Here is a 15,928-nt window from a genome sequence, read left to right as displayed (position 1 = left end):
GCTTAACCGCTGCGGCAATTGCGCCGCAGTTCCGCGGTTTAGCGGAGTGGGCGGGCCGCGTCGGCCAACGGGCGTTCACAGCACTACTGATGTAGTGCTCACGACGGCTGTTGGCCGACATGCACAGCAAATGACTCAACGGGAAGTTGACTGTGTGGCTACTGTGTACAACTGGAGCCCCTGGGGCATCAGTAAGATTTCATGACAGTTGGATAGCCAACTTACTCCATTTAGGCACTTAGCTCACCAGGAGTAGAGAAGTTGAACTCCTCTTGGCTTATTATAGTAAGGTTTGGAAATTCTGATCTTCCATGACAAAGTAAATAAGAAAGGAATTCTGTCTCATGTGGGAACTTCCCATGACATCTAAGAGGAATAGAACTTAAAAGCAAATTAATAAAGCAGTTGGGATTATGCTACACACAGCCTTTTAAAATTGCAAACCTAAATGTATTTTTAGCATTGACATTCCACGATCTAAGCCAACCTTCAGACTTCTTCGGTTTTACCTTAATTCAGTTTTTTTGAAACTGAGAAATAGTGTCAGTTTTTTTTATTAACATTTACAATTGCACCACTTCAAAATTGTAGTGATTGTGTTCTCTATTGAAATGAATTACATGCAACATGACTGTAAAAGGCAACAAATAGATTTTTTAAAGTTTTGAGCAGATGAACTAAAAGTAACAATCAACACACTTTAAAAGAAGCACATTAAATAAATTTAAACATGTGAGTTAATCCTTTTACCTCCACCCCACAACCATGTGACCAAGCCTATAACCGTTTACCCTAAACCTTAACTTCTACTCTGTAACATAACCCCTGTATTCTTAACACTGCTACCATTCCAGGTCAAGGTTTTAGAGAAAATTCTAAGCAAACACCTCACTGAAAAAACTCTATGACCACCAACTCCACAACACTACTCAGTCTGGTTTCAGACCCAACTTCAGCATGGAAAGTGCCCTGATCACTGCCATGAATGACATTTGTATGACTATGGACAGATGAGACACTGTGGCCCTCATCTTCCTGGACCTCTTTTCCACATTGGATATGGTCTCCCACCCCATCCAACACCTACACGACATTGGAATTCAAGAGCATGTATTGTGATGGATCTGCTGGACAGCCTGGCACTGTGCACCTCGAACCGCAGTGATCTCATCTGCAGAGTTTTGGAAGGATCCTCTGAGCCCGACCCTCTTCAATGCATACATGATCCCTCTAGCCAGCATGTTCCTCTATCATTCCTTTGCTCATGGTCAAGATGCCAAGTACCCGGATCATGTTCACTGTCTGCATGACTTAAAATACCCCCACTTGATAAAGCCAACTGTCTAAAGCTGAACACAGATGAGGCTAAAATCGTGATCTTTAGGAAGAGCAAATCACCATGCACCCCCACCACCCATGCCAACATCTGGATCGCCATCAGTAGCAAACTCAACATACCCTGAAGATGCTGAGGAGGATTTTCAATGGCTCCAAATCAGCACATGTAACAATGTTGTGCATGTCTTGGTCACAATCACTCTGAAACTCTCATGCCACACTCGCATCGCCTCGCACCACACCTAAAGGATCACAAATGGCTCCCAATTCATAAACTAGTACTATTCAAACTCCTTACCCACACTTTCAAGGCACTACATAAGTGTCTCAGCATACCTCAAAAATCTCATCTGCTTTCACAAACCTTCTAGACCTCCAGCCACTACGCATAAGAACCTCCACCTCTCCTCTCAAATTCGGCTAAAAACTTGGCTTTGTGAGTAGTCCCATTAGGCCCTATGTGTGGCTAGACTCACACCTGCACAGTGCCAGGATAGCCTCCAGGGTGATAGTGCGCTCTACAAATCTGCATTAACTAACATAACATTACACCATGCAACATACCGTCCAGTTTTTACCCCAGCCTTTAACTCTAAACCCAATCTTTTAACCCCCAACTCCTAAGGAGATTTTAAAACCAGTACTCTGAAACATATTCCCCTACCACTTATGTTCTGTACCCCAAACCTCTATACACTGAGCGCCGTAATTCTAGAACACGTATCCTATACCTTTAACCCCAAACCGTTCTGAGTATTCCTTAGACCCCCCCTAATTGCATACTTTTAACCCCTAATTCCTAACCATACACCCCCTTTTGGAACTCTGCATACCGTCATTTCTTTCTCCCACTCTGGGTAGACCTACTGTTGCAGCAGGGTGGTCAAGTCCTTTAACCCACCACAAGATCCTCTTATATGAGTTGCTGGAGCAAGTTTGTATTGCGGTGTGATCGGAAGCTCTGACCTGTTTTTAGTTCTGCATTCTGAGGCACTCGCTCTTGCCCTGGGATAGGCCTAGCAGTGGCTACTTATAAGTTATTAAGGTTTTCTGTCTGCCTCCTTACCAAACTGTTGTGCAGTTACCTGGTTAAACCTTTAACTCCGAAAACTATTTTCTAATTTGCAGTGCCTTCGGCCTGTAGTCTATATGCCCTCTTGGTCCAGCCACTAATTACGCTGGTGTATCCAGATAAACTGATTATTCTTCCTCCCTCATCTTTCCTCCCAAAGTTGTTTGCTTTTCACATGGGCAAGTCCCTCACACTATGATCCTACTTAAAACCCCCCCCCCCCCCCCCCGCCCCCTCATCACCTCACCAAAGATTAGGAACACTTAGCTAGATTGGGCTGTTTGAGTGGTTTCTTATTACGTACAACAGGAGATGATGGCTGATCAGATTTTTGTTGGATTTACTGGAGTGAAGAAAGGCAAGTTTTTGGTTAGCAGTCAGTTTTGTGATGGGTTACACTTAGTATTAAAATCTCTCCTCCATGGCCAAGGAACAACCTCTAGGTGGAATTTGTGCCTACCCCAACAGGGCCACAACTGCTTTTACTATTCACCATAGGCGTTCTGATGCTTGCCATCTGCCAGGTGGCCATGTGGTCATCTTTACTTGCTTCTGCTAAACATAACTGCATCGCAGTTCATTCACACAGTGAGACCCTTTGTCAGGGCTGTATTTCACGACTTTCTCGGTTAATCAGCACTAGTGTGAGAAAGTGCCTCTTTTGACATGAGCCCCCACTTGTTGCCTGGAAAATGATGTGGTTTTGATTGTAAGTGCACAGAGTTCCTGCCAACCAGGTCCCCTGTGCCAGTGCTCCTTCCCTAAAATTATACCACGATTGGCAACTTGAACTCCTCTGTAAAGCCCTAGTAAATGGTACCCTTGGTACCTAGGGCATGGGGACTGAAGAGGGTCCCCTAGGGACCTCTCACCAAGGCCCCACTGCAGCTTGGTGCAGTCTGAAACAAAATCGGCATGGCCGTGTGCCATGTCCAGCAGCACTGCCCAGGGTATAAGTAAGTCACCCCTCTAGCAGGCCATACAAACCCTAAGGCAGGGTACACTATCTTAGGTGTGGGCATATCTGCATGAGTAGATATGCCCCTACAATATTTGTCTATTCTTGTAGAAAAGGGCCCCTTTTGCATGGTTACACCCATTTTTTGCCTGATTTTGATGCTATTTGACAGTGTGCCCTGGGGTCCTGCCAACCAGGTTCTCAGGGCCTATGTTCTTTCCCTAAAACTGTACTGTGTACCCCCAAATTAGGACCTCCTCTGGCCACATGTACGTCCCTTGTAAAATTTACCCAAGGTACCATATGCCCTGTGATCAGAGAAGGCTTCTAAGGGCTGCAGCTCATATTTTGCATCCTTATAGATCCTGTACCTTAACAGACACGTAGGAAGCTGGCTCTGTATATACTATACCAAAGTGAGGTATAGGTAGGCAGAGGTACAGTTAGATAGCACCTCACTCTCTATTTGTGGTAAAGTGGTCGAGCATTAAGGCTTTTTCAGAGGACAGTGTTAAGCATTTGCTGTACACACACAATCCGCAAATGATTTCATACACTCAAAGATTGAACTTCAGACCAGACCAATTGTTTTTGTATAAAAAAATATTCTTTTAGTTATTTTATTTCCTGGAACCAAGCAAGCCTGGCACAGATAAGTGATAACTACTTTGCAGTAAATATACAGCTTGTAACACAGTTTGAATTGCAATTGTAAATGCACTTTATGACTTACAGTATTGTTTCGGAGAAATGTAATGCTTTGTAAAGACAGTACATATACTTTGTATAGGATATTCAGTAAGATTACAGGTAAGTTACTTTTGAGATCACTTTTCTTACACAGTGTAGTATACCTGGATACTACACTGAGACATTTCCTGTAAACGGGTAAGTAAAATCGTTTTTGTTAGTACAATTTTAAAGACTTTCTTTAGGTTTTCAAACTCCGCACGAAAAACAGTCAGTGTTATCCTTTGGGGAAAATAGTGATATCAATTTTAGGGTAAGTATTCAGTAGTGGAATTTGAAGTTCTGGGGTTAGATTCAGGCTCCCCCGGTCCGGGATGCACTCTTTTACATCCTCAGCGGCACTAGGGCGGCCGGGTGCAGAGTGCTGAGGCCCAGTGTTATCCAATGGGGGATAGGGGACCTCCTGTTGGTGGCTGCTGACGAGGAGGCCACTTGGTTGTTTAGCTCAGTGCAAATGGGGAAACAAAGTAGCACCAAAGGTGCACCCTTAGCGGCACTAGGGTGGCCGAGTGCTGTTTCGACATCGAGCTCCCTGTTTGCAATGGGGAACCTCCGGTTTGCAAAGGTACTACAGACTTGGGGACAAAGGTCTTCTGGGTGCCACCACCACTTGGAGAGGTAAGTTGGGATGTGGGGGGTTAGTTGGGTACTGTCGGTTTGGCCACCCAAATCCGTGGGGTGTCTGGTGCAGGGTTGCCTTTTAGGGACGGATCTTCTTACCAGCTCCTGGTTGCCCTTCCAGATTTAGGCTGCCGTCGTCGGCTGGAGGTGCGACAGGGGTCGCCGGATCTCTGGTCCGGATCGCCGGGGGTACCTCCTCGTGGTGTTAGCCCACTCAAGCTCGACCGTGGACGGCGGGTGCCAAGTGGTGCGAATACGTGCTGTCTGGCCGGAGGCAGAGGATGGCGATGAACAAATCCTGTGTTCATGGGAAACACTGTGGTGGAAGGCAGGCAGGTCCTTCCAGGTTTTCGATGTGGCTGGCTGCAGGACACACCGGGATTTCGCAGGAGCAGGATTGAGGTGGAGACAGGCCAGTAGGGCTGGGGCCAAGTAAGTGGGCTCCTTCCGCTTATTAGCTTTGGCACGGCTGTTCAGTCCTTCTTCTTTTCTTGTAGTTTCTTCTGGTCTAAGGAAGCAAAGTTCAGTGGTGCCCCTGAATACTAGATTTAGGGGCGATGCAGGTAGGTAAAAGGTTTGGACCAATGGGTCCATTCCCTGGGGTGGGTACACCCCCTATTATGCCACCCTCCAGTGGGAGGGGGGCATAAGCCTTTCCCTGGTTGGCTGGGTCCCCCCATCTGCACGATGGCAGTGACAGAGTTGTGCTTCACCTCTCTTCCCCCACCTGAGGGGTGGAGTTGGCAGAGGTGGGCACACCTCTCCCTCACTTGTTTTTCTCACCCATTCTCCCGTCCAAAGTTGGGGGTCAGAACCAGTGGGGACCAGTTGCTGAAAGTAGCCTGGGGAAGCTCACAAAGGCGGCAAGCCTTTAAAGCTTCCCTTTCGTGGGCCCTGCCCATCCTGGGGGAGGAGGCTTGGCACCTCGTCCCAGGATGTGCATTGATACAAGCCCCTGAGAGCAGCAGGCTCTCGACCTAGGGGTCCAGAAATATGTCTGATGGTGGCAGCTGAAAGCAGACACTCTGACTGGACACTATTGGCAGGTTGTTGTTCAGGGGGGCATCTCTAAGATGCCCTCTGTGTGCATTTTTCAATAAATCCCCCACTGGCTTCAGTGTGGGTTTAATGTGCTGAGAGGTTTGATACTAAACTTCTCAGTTTTCAGTGTAGCCTTTATGCTGCTGTGGAGTTTGTAATGACAAACTCTCAGCACCGTATACTCCTAATGGTAGCACTGCACTTATAATTTCTATAAATTGGTCCCAACCTTTACCTACCTGTAATGCCCCTAAATCTAGTATTTAGGTGCAGCCCTGAACATTGCCTCCTCAGACAAGAATCGACAAGGGGGACCAAAGAATCTGTGCTGAAACTAAGAGGAGGACTCCCACTGACTTGGCCCCAGCACAACCAGCCTGTCCCCACCTCGAACCTGCTCCAGTGATATCCCGGTGTGTCCTGCAGCCAGCAACCATGGGAACCTGAGGACCTGCCTTGGCTTCAAAACCAAAGATTGTCTCCCGTGGGCACCGGATTTGCTTACCAACATACTCTGGCCCAGCCAAAACCATGAGTCTGCACCACTGAGCACCTGACGCCTACGATCCGAGTTTGAGTGGAGTTCTCTGCGGCGATCCTGACCCGAGATCTGGTGATCTGACATTCCACGAATCTCCCAGGGAAGCCTGCAGCCTCTTTCAGGAGGATCCCTCCGACAGTGACAGGAATTGGTAAGAAAACCCGACGCCTAAAGACCTACATCACCCGAAGTCCCAGGGCCTTGGGTGCCCCAACTGATGGTGTCCCAGCATCCCCAGGCATCCCAACTTACCCCTCCAATCGGTGGTCACCTCCAGAAGATCTCTGTCCCTGAACCGGCATTCCTTGTTGAAACTAGAGAATCCCCATTAAAATCAACAGGGCATCCAATATCAATCCAGCACCCAACCGCCCCAGCGCCGCTGTAGGTGTACTCTGGGTGCTAAAACGGATCCCCCTTTGCCCTGAGCTAAAGCCCAGGAGCTTTGCTCCCACAACCTTGTGGCCTGCTCGTGAGCAGCCACCAACCGGAGGGCCGCCCCCATTGGATACCATTGGGCCTCAGCACTCTGCCCCCGGCTGCCCCAGTGCCGATGAGGGTGTTTGAGAATACATCCTAAACCATGGGGGATCCCTGGTTTTAACCATAGAATACCAACTCCCACAAACTTCTACTTACCTGCAAACCGTAAAATACATTTTTCTCAATAGGAATACATTGACAGTTTTTTCTAAAAATTGTTTTAAGTGTGGAGTTGGTTTTGTATTGAACTTTGAAAAACTGCAAATAACTAAAAACTGCTTACTTACCTTTTCTATAGGAAATGACCCAGTGCGATATCTAGGTATATCACGCAAAGTAGAAAAATTAATGCAGAAAGTAAAGGAATCCAAAGTTATCAAACAGTTATTTTCACTGCATTGAAAGCAAAACGGGTTTCCCGGCTACATAATGGCTTCACTGAAACATATGGTGTTTGGTATCAAACACCTCATATTCATAAATCAACACTGATGCCAGTGATGGCTATATTAATACATGCACCCATGGGGTACCTTAGAGGTACCCTTGAATCCTGCTAGTCATCTAGTGTGCTTGCTGGCTGACTAGTTCTTTCCAGTCTGTCACCACAGACGAGTTTCTGACTGCCGAGGAGGTGAGAGCTTGGCCCGAAGGTCAGAAACCGTGCCAGCTCTGTCAGGAGGGGCTTGCATTTCCTCCAGGAGGATGACTAATAATTTAGCATGTCAAGACAAGGAGCTTCAAAGAGCCCACTGCCTTTGATATGCCAGCCTGGCTTCCTCCAGACCTGGGAGATGCCATCTGCTCTCCGGAAGTCCATTTGGCATAGCTAATTTACCACCACAGAACAGGCAGGAAATTAGCTATGTACTGGGGCGGGAAATTAGCTATGCAGGGAGGCGTGTTGCACTTCCAGGCTAGTTACACCTCTAATGTGGGCAGCCTGAAGTGAACATAAAAGAGAATTCTACCATCTTGTGTGTGGCGGAATTAGGAACTCTGGCATTGGGCGATGTCCCCTTTCCACAGTAAAAGGCCATCTAGGGTGTATAGTGACCCCAGGGGTAAGTAGCCCATTGGCTATCACCCTTCGCTCCCCATAATGACCCTAAATTGAGTATTAAGTGGCCCCCTGACTCCAGGAAATGTAACTCTACTACAGGGAATTGAGGAAAGATATACTGAATAGAGCGAGAACTGAAGACATGCACTTGAGATTGGCACAAACCCTACCAGGCTGCTTTCCCTTCGACTATTGCTGGATCCGACTTCGCCAAGAGCTGAATACTCTCCCCACACCCTTGGACGACTGCCCAGCACCTCAACAACTGGGAAAGATCTCCCTTCGAGTTGAGGAGCTGCTCCCCTGCGTCTGCAAATCCGCGAAGCATTTGCCGATCCACCTTGTTGCTAGCCATCGTACTCGCCAAATGAGCAGCATGGCCGAACAAAGGTCTCCCTGCCTCAGGATGTCAAATCCGTCTCATTGCCAAGTTAGGAGACACCAGAACCCTCAGGAGCTGCCCAGCACTAATAGCCTGTGTACCAGAGCAGTTGCAGCAGCCAAGGCTTGTTGGTGGTCCAATCCGACCTTCCAACAGCACCAATCTTGACCCAGCATCGAGGGACGTCCGAATCTACCAAGCCAGTTCAAGAGTGGCCCTGCTGCCTTGTTTCCCCCTCACAAGGTCACAGAGTGTTGCAAAGTGAGTTTCTGTTGCCGTAATCCCTACCCAGTACCCCCCCCCCCCCCCCCCCCACCCCCGCCTCCGAGCCCCATCCCCCCCCCCCCCCCCCAATGTTTAGCATGGTTTTTGATGCAACTTTGACTGAAGTTTAATGGGACCTGCTTTCCAGGGTCCCAATACCAGTGTTCTTTCACTAAAACTGTGTCACGATTAGCAACTTCAGACCCCCAGTAAGTCCCTAGTAAATAGTCCCTACCTGTCATTCCCCTGTAACTCCTCTAAATCTATACTCCTGATGACCTAAGAAGAACTGGACACTACAGCGTTGCACCAGCAGAGAAGACTGCAGACACCAACTGACTTGGCACCCGCCATGCCGGTCCATCTGTAGCCCTCGATGATCCGGCACCAAATGACTGCCCCTCCTGCAGCCCAGCAATCTTCAAAGCCTTAGACAAAGATTAAGCTCTCCTGTGAACAGCGGACCTGTCCAGAAGAAACTGACTTTAAACCACCACCGGTCCCACCCCTGCACCCAAAACCCACATCCCGAATCGAAGTAGCCCACCAGTCCTGTGAAGGTTCCAAAGGCACTTCTGAGCAAGAGTCCACTGTGAGCTGACCCCTGCCGTGCTCCACCTACACGCCTGCAGCCTCAACTGGAAGACTCCACCTGTCCTGCCCAGTAAAACTTTTCCGACACCTAAGGATACCCCTGCAACTGAAGCCCCTGGGCCTTGGGGAACTCTACCAACCTTGTACTTGCGTCTCCTATCATCTCTAATTATCCGGGCAGCTGTTGGGTTTCTACATCCGGCCTCCTGGCCTGAGCTCCTGAGAGGTACGTGGGTTCTAAGACATGTTTTTAAAGGCGTTTCTGCAAAACCGATCTCCCCTATTGACTTACATCGGGCGTCTGCCTCTGTGTCGGCACTCTACACCCAGACGACCCTGTGCCGCTGAGGGTGTAAGATTAGTGCTGCCTTGTGGCCTCACCTGTTCTTACTTAAACCCCCAGAGACTGGGATACCAAGCAGCTTTATTCACCTGTGAGCAGTAGCTCTTCGATTTGACCCCCCCTCATCCATCTCCTTTGGATAACATTGGCACCAGATCCCGAGTTTGAACCCTGTACGGGGCCGTCCTGTGCCGCTGGAGGTGCAGATTTGCTACTTACCTAAACCAGGTCTGGTGCAGATTCTTCATATCCTGACAATCAAGACTGGAAGTTGTATACTTACATGCAAAGCTGCATTCTTGTTTCCCAAGTGTCCAGTTTTTAAACTATTTTTCTTGAAAAAAATACTTTTTACCAATTTCTTGAAAGAAGCTTATTTTTCTAAAATTGGTATGGATTTTCTTTTAGAGTTGTGTCATTAATCATTATGTGCATAACACATGTCTTACACTCCTCTGTGTTAGGCCTAAGCCTGCTCAACCACAGTACCACAAATAGAGCACTTTCAGTTTACATTGAGCCCTGGACTTTACACAGTATATCTACTTACTGGTATATTACATAAGGAGCCGGCATCTTACATTGGTGGTGCAGCTGTCCGGTACAAAACTCAACATTTGTTGTACCACTTGATTGATAAGTGATTTCACAAAAGGAAATTCTAAATTGTCTTTAGCTAAAATATTTTTCCAATTTTCGGTTTCTTTCCAATTTAAACTAGTGTTAGGGCCTTAGTTAAGTCCCCCGCTGTTTAGAAATTTGGATTCTGTAAAGTAGTCAGATCCTTAGCATTTTTTTTTTAAAGTTACTAATACGTTCCCACCTATTTTAAAACCCTGTCTAGGTCCCCAGGGACTTTCCAAGAACTCAGCCTGGTCCCCTATGCACACCTGAGAGCTCCACAACTCCAAGAGCTGTGCAGTGCAAGGCATGGAAACATGCCATGGGTCCTGAAACCACAAAAGCAGATCTGCAGCATTTGCTGAAAGAGATATACATGGCCCTGGTAGGTAAAACTCCCCCCAGTAGGGAAGAGGATGATGACTCCCAAGTGGTCAAGAAGGAGGAGGACTCTGAATCCACCACTACCTTCTCAGATAGCAGCACCTCTGGAAGCGACCCCTGTAGTGTCCTAGAGGAAGTAGACCCTGAAGATCTTCAGAAACTGGCCAAGAGGATAGCATTAGAGGATAAACTACTGGCCATATAAAAAGAAAGAGCTGAGATGGGCCTAGGACCCAGAGTAGATTATTTTGACCCTAACTGGTTCATTGCTTTTGATAGGGCCTGTCTTAGCAGACAGGGCGACAACAAGCTGTGAAGTGCTGTCCTGTTGGACATGTTCCCAGGCAAGTGCAGGACTAGACTCTTGTTACTCTGAGAAAAAGAGGCTTAATCCTATGACCTAGTTGAGGGCTTATGATTCACCACTGAGGAGTATAGGATCAGATTCTGTTAAGTAATTGTCTGCAGGAAAATGTGCATCAATACCTAGTAGACCTGGGGCCAGTCCTTCCCCAAGAGTTGGGAAGGAAGGCTGATCATTGGGTAAGAACCAGAGTGTCTAAACCTAGATATGGTGGGGGTGACCAAAAGACTGAGGCCAAAAAGATCCCCCCCCCCCCCCCCCCCCCCCCCCCCCCCACATACAGAAGGGCACTCTGAAAAAGATTAAAGTAAAGAGTCCCTTGTAGGCCACCAAAAACTTCACAAACTATAAAATTGGTACCAGGTTGTGAACTGGGACCGCTGGAAGGCTTGGTGCCTTAAATGCAACAGCATAGAGTACCTATCCAAGGATCCTTGCTTTCCTAAAAGCCAAATCCTTAGTGTAACTTCAGGGGTTGCCAGTGTAGCCTTTGAGGGTGGTTCCTCAGACAAGGGCTTCAAGTAGAAAGTGGGCCCAAAAGGTGAGTTGGGGATTCCAGAGGGGAGTAGACTCTTCTACCACCTGCTAGTGAATGGAATCCTAGCCACTGCACTGAGAAATAACTGCCAGTCACTCTGGTGAATGTCAGGTTGACACTCTCAAACTAGTATGTCCCAGGTGAGACAAAAAGAGTAAGGTCTATCTCAAGGGAGGCCACTGTTAGACCTGTGGCTGTAGTGCCCCTAGAAATAGCCGGGCCCCTTAGTTGGAGAAAGGTGGTGGTCAATAAAGACATCCCCTTTGACTGTCTCCTTGGGAATGACTACCCAGAGGTTGCTATGAGCCAAAGTGAAGTACTTATCCAGTGCAAAGCCTCACACAAGGAATCTGGAAGAGGGGGCTAAACCTGCAGTTCGTGCAGGTAAGCCCCAAAAGAAGAAGCCAAAGAAGAACTGTAGGAGAGGTTGTGAGAAGTTGGCCTGATACAAGGTGATCACTAGAACTAGTGAGCATCATATATCAGTCCAAACAACCATTATGGTGATTGGTTGTAAGTCAATCTTATAGACCAGCTATCCTAATGGTAGCATGGACAAAGCAGTCTTAGGCTAAACTCTTTTGGCATGTGAAGCCAGCTGTTTTACCACATATAACCCCTTGAATACCAAATGAAAGGACACCACACAGTTAATAAATATCTTGTTTATTTTCATAAATACCTAACATACACCTCTGAACTCTTTATGAGATCAGAGGGCTAAGCACATGACAAGACTCTTAAGAAAAACCCAAATTACAATGGTACCCTAGGGGCACGATAAACCATATACTAAGTAAATGGTATAAGGAAATCGATAGAAGGAATGGAGCTGTCCAGAGGCATTAGGTTCGCTGGGACTACACTATCCTAACCTGAGGTAAGTAATAGGAGGCCCACCGGACGCGTGTGCAGAGTGTGAACTCACACGCGAGATGCGTAACACTGTCAATGGACAGTACAAATTACAAAAAGGTAAGTATTATACAGTTCCGACTATCTAGGACGAAAACAACTGGAAATCTGGACACTAGGGGGGGGTCAATCTACCGTTGAGCACCGAAATGCTCTTGTTGCCTCACCCACGGGCTGCGGGTGCATAGGTGTCAAAGTGTATCGGGTTTCCGCGTTGAAGTCTATGGAGCCTGGAAGAAAAGATGCTGCAGGCGGCCAGAAGGAAGATGTCCGGAGCGACCCAAGGGTGGATCGAGGAAGATGAAGACCTGAAAGCAGAGGCGACAATGTTCAGTCACTAGCCAGTGTCTGAAGTAGAACCAGGATGGAACCAGATGCTGTCGTCTCGATCAGGTGAAGAGTGGGCGCTTGACTCTGCAGCCACGTGGACCAGGCGGTGTCTTGGGCGACGAGGATGGAGGCACGAGCCGTCCCACGCATGCTCTCGCTGTCGGCGGTGTTGGATCCGGATTCGGCGTCAACGGGCCTTGGCAAAGGCAACCCACGCGGTGAGTGGAAAAGGCGTCTGGTGCGGACCAGGGGGGTCCGGGGTGCTTCTCCTTTGCAGGGAAGCAGAGGCCCGTCTGGAGCAACCAGACCAGCGGTGTGGATTTCAAGGATCGTCTAGGAGGCCACTAGCCAGCCAGTAAGAGACCAGACAACGCGTCGAGCAGCACTCAAGCAAAAGGGCCCCACGCAGATCTCGTGGATGCTGGAGGGCTGATCTTCTGTGCAGGAGCTGCTCGGGGCTGGGGCTTCTCAATCCCCAAAGCACTTCTTCGAGGATGCCTCTGAAGTCGTGCTGGAAGCGAAGTGCAGTTTCTCCAAGATGACCGGTCCCACGTGTCTCGTCGCACCCACGGATCTCAGCTGTGCTGCAGATGTAGGTAGAGGTCGGAGAGGTCTGGAAGTCCGGGTCTCGTCTGGCTCTGAAGTCTGGATCCACTCGGGAAGACGACAAAGTGAACCGCTGGAACGCTTGATGGTGCCTGCTTGTACAGGGTGGTCACTCCTTGGCCAAAAGGGAGATTACTTCAGTCGTCTGTGGAGCAGGACGTCGAAGTCCAGAGTTTCTTCTTGTAGAGTTTCAAATCAGGATTAATCTAATTTGGAATGGGACCAGCTCCTACCTTTATTCTCCTAAAGGGGTCTGTACTATGACTAGGTCCCTCCTATGGGTGGGACCAGGAAGGGGGGTGGTTACACCCCCTATCCTTTGTCTGGTTTTGCGCCAGAACTGGGGCTGGAGTGCCCCAGCAACTGGTTTGAACCGGTGTATGCACAGAGCACCTTGTGTTCCCCAGGCATGTCTCATTCCTCTGAGGCCTGTCCTACCTAATACACAAAATCCTGTCTGGGGTGGTGCTAGCACCTCCCAAGGCAGGAAACCCTTTGTCCAAGCCTCCCTCGCTGGAAGGACTCCCAGCAGCAGGAGGTCAGACTTGTGTCTGTGGAGGCAGCATCCATTTTGTGATGCTGAGGCTCGAGTTAACTGTAACCCGGGTTCACAGTTACATACATGTCCTGTCCCTCTAAAAGAGTGGAATGCTACCCCCGTCGCCAGAACTGGCGAGGGGGGTAGTATTCCAATTCGTATGACCCCTTACTAATGCTATGCCAAAGTTCGTAATAACCGCGAGGATTATAATTTACTTAAGAGTCTATGGTATAGCGTTATCATGGAAACAGCTAAGGACTTGGTTCTGAAAGCTGCAGACAGGCTCAGCTAATGCTAGAGCACCATCTCACATAATTCCAAGCACTCTGCCTCCAGGATTGTTAAGGCCTGCCATAGGAGTGAATTATAGGAGTATGTGTCCATTTTAGAGTTAGAAATAGGTATACGATATCTAAAGCACCTTGCCCCAGCAGTGTTAGCAGCCAGTTGTGTCAGTTTTGGATGGCCAGCCAGGGGTGGCATAATACATGCTGCAGCCCCTGGTAGGCCCTGGGTGCACCTATGCCCTGGGTACCTAAGGTACACTGTACAGGGGCTGATAAGGTGACTCAGTATCCAATTAGATCTGTACCTAAGGTACATGGAGTCCATTTTAACAGAGAGCAGGAAGCCTGGGGCCCTGAATAGCAGGATCCTAGGCCAACTAAGTCGAAAATCAGCTAAACACTAGGCAAAAAGTTGGGGGCAGCCATAGTCGGATATCCACCTTCCTACCGAGGTGTCCACTGTTGGCCACATATCCAGTGAGCCAAGGAAATTATACACCAGTAGGGGAGAACTCCAAAGTTGTCACTGGTGAAGCTCTACCTGAACCACAAAATAGACCCAACTAATCATGCGGCTGTTCACCCTGAATTGGTGGCTCCTCACCCAACAGAGTGGACGTAGGGTGCTCAATACCAGAAGTGGTGCCCCCCCCCACTCACAAACAGAAAACCGACAACCTAAACCCAAATAAGCCTTAAGTTAGCACCTTTATAAAGTGAAAAGTATTTTTCTTGAAAAATGTGCTTACTTTTTTACGTATTTCTTGGTCTTAAAATGAACCTTGAAAGAAACTTATTTTTCTAAAATTGGTGTGGATCTCCTTTTTGTGCCGTGTCATTTTTTAATCACTGTGTGCATACCAAATGTCTTACACACCTATCTGTTAGGCATAACTCGCTTGACCACACTACCACAAATGTAGCCCTTTGGGTTTATATTGAGCCTTGTACACTTCAGGGGGAATCTCTGGACTAGTTATACGATATAACCACTAACTGGTATACCACATAAAGAGCCATTTTCCTACAGGAGTCCCTGACCTACCGCAACCTTGCGCCTCAAAGGACCCCTGCACCCTCAGTGCGAGGGAGGCGACCGTGCCAACATGGTTCTGAAACCCCTAAGAGCTAAGCCCACTCTTGAGTTTGGCCACATTGGTTCCCCTGTCCCCACCTGCAGCCTCTTTCTTTAAGGACCGAGAACCGTGTCTTCAACAGTGCAACCCCACTGGACAAAGTCTCACTACGCAGGAGCCCTCCAACCCAAATGGATCGGCTGTATACCAGCATGCCCAAGACCTGTGCCTTACCCCCCCCCCCCCCCACCCCCATCCCCCCTTCCCCTACACACGGATTCAACCGGACTGGCCTCCCAGTCCCCACCTTTAGTCTTTTTTCAAGTGGACAGAGCCAACCAAGGTGATCAGTTGGTGCTGCCTTGGACCCTGCCCCATACTTAACTCAAGTCCAGAGGAGCCGTCCTGTAAGTCGTTGCCACATGACAGAATGCAGTATATATTTTCCCCCATCGGATAGCATTAGTGCTTTAAAGATTCAATACAGTGCATTTTCAAAGTTTTGATAAATCACTATCTTGAAAAGTTATCGAGTTATGATGATCTTGGTGTTTAAATTAATATAAAAATCTGTTATTTTCATAATTTCGTGTTTGATTTCCTTATTGAGTGTGTCTCACTGACTGTGTGTGCAATAAGTGCTTAACACTAGCCTCTGATGAGCCTAAACTGTTCACCCACTTACCAAAAAATAGAGCATTTAGTATTCAGTTTTCCTCTGTAAACCAATAAGGATTGCCTCGACTCTCTGCACAGTGTGCTCTCGTTTTGGTACACTGTAGTGCTTCCTACATGGCCTTAAAAACCTTTCTTCGA

The 15,928-nt window shown here is 48.1% G+C and overlaps 1 protein-coding gene across 1 annotated transcript in view; it reads left to right on the top strand.

Moving 5' to 3' along the window:
* The window catches only part of ITM2A (integral membrane protein 2A), a 107,250-nt gene that overhangs the window by 59,981 nt on the left and 31,341 nt on the right, over positions 1–15,928 (top strand). The window lies entirely within an intron of this gene.

The sequence above is a fragment of the Lissotriton vulgaris genome, chromosome 4_1 (genome assembly GCF_964263255.1).
Source record: "Lissotriton vulgaris chromosome 4_1, aLisVul1.2, whole genome shotgun sequence".
Classification (NCBI taxonomy): domain Eukaryota; kingdom Metazoa; phylum Chordata; class Amphibia; order Caudata; family Salamandridae; genus Lissotriton; species Lissotriton vulgaris.
This window is presented reverse-complemented; position numbering and strand designations above follow the sequence as displayed.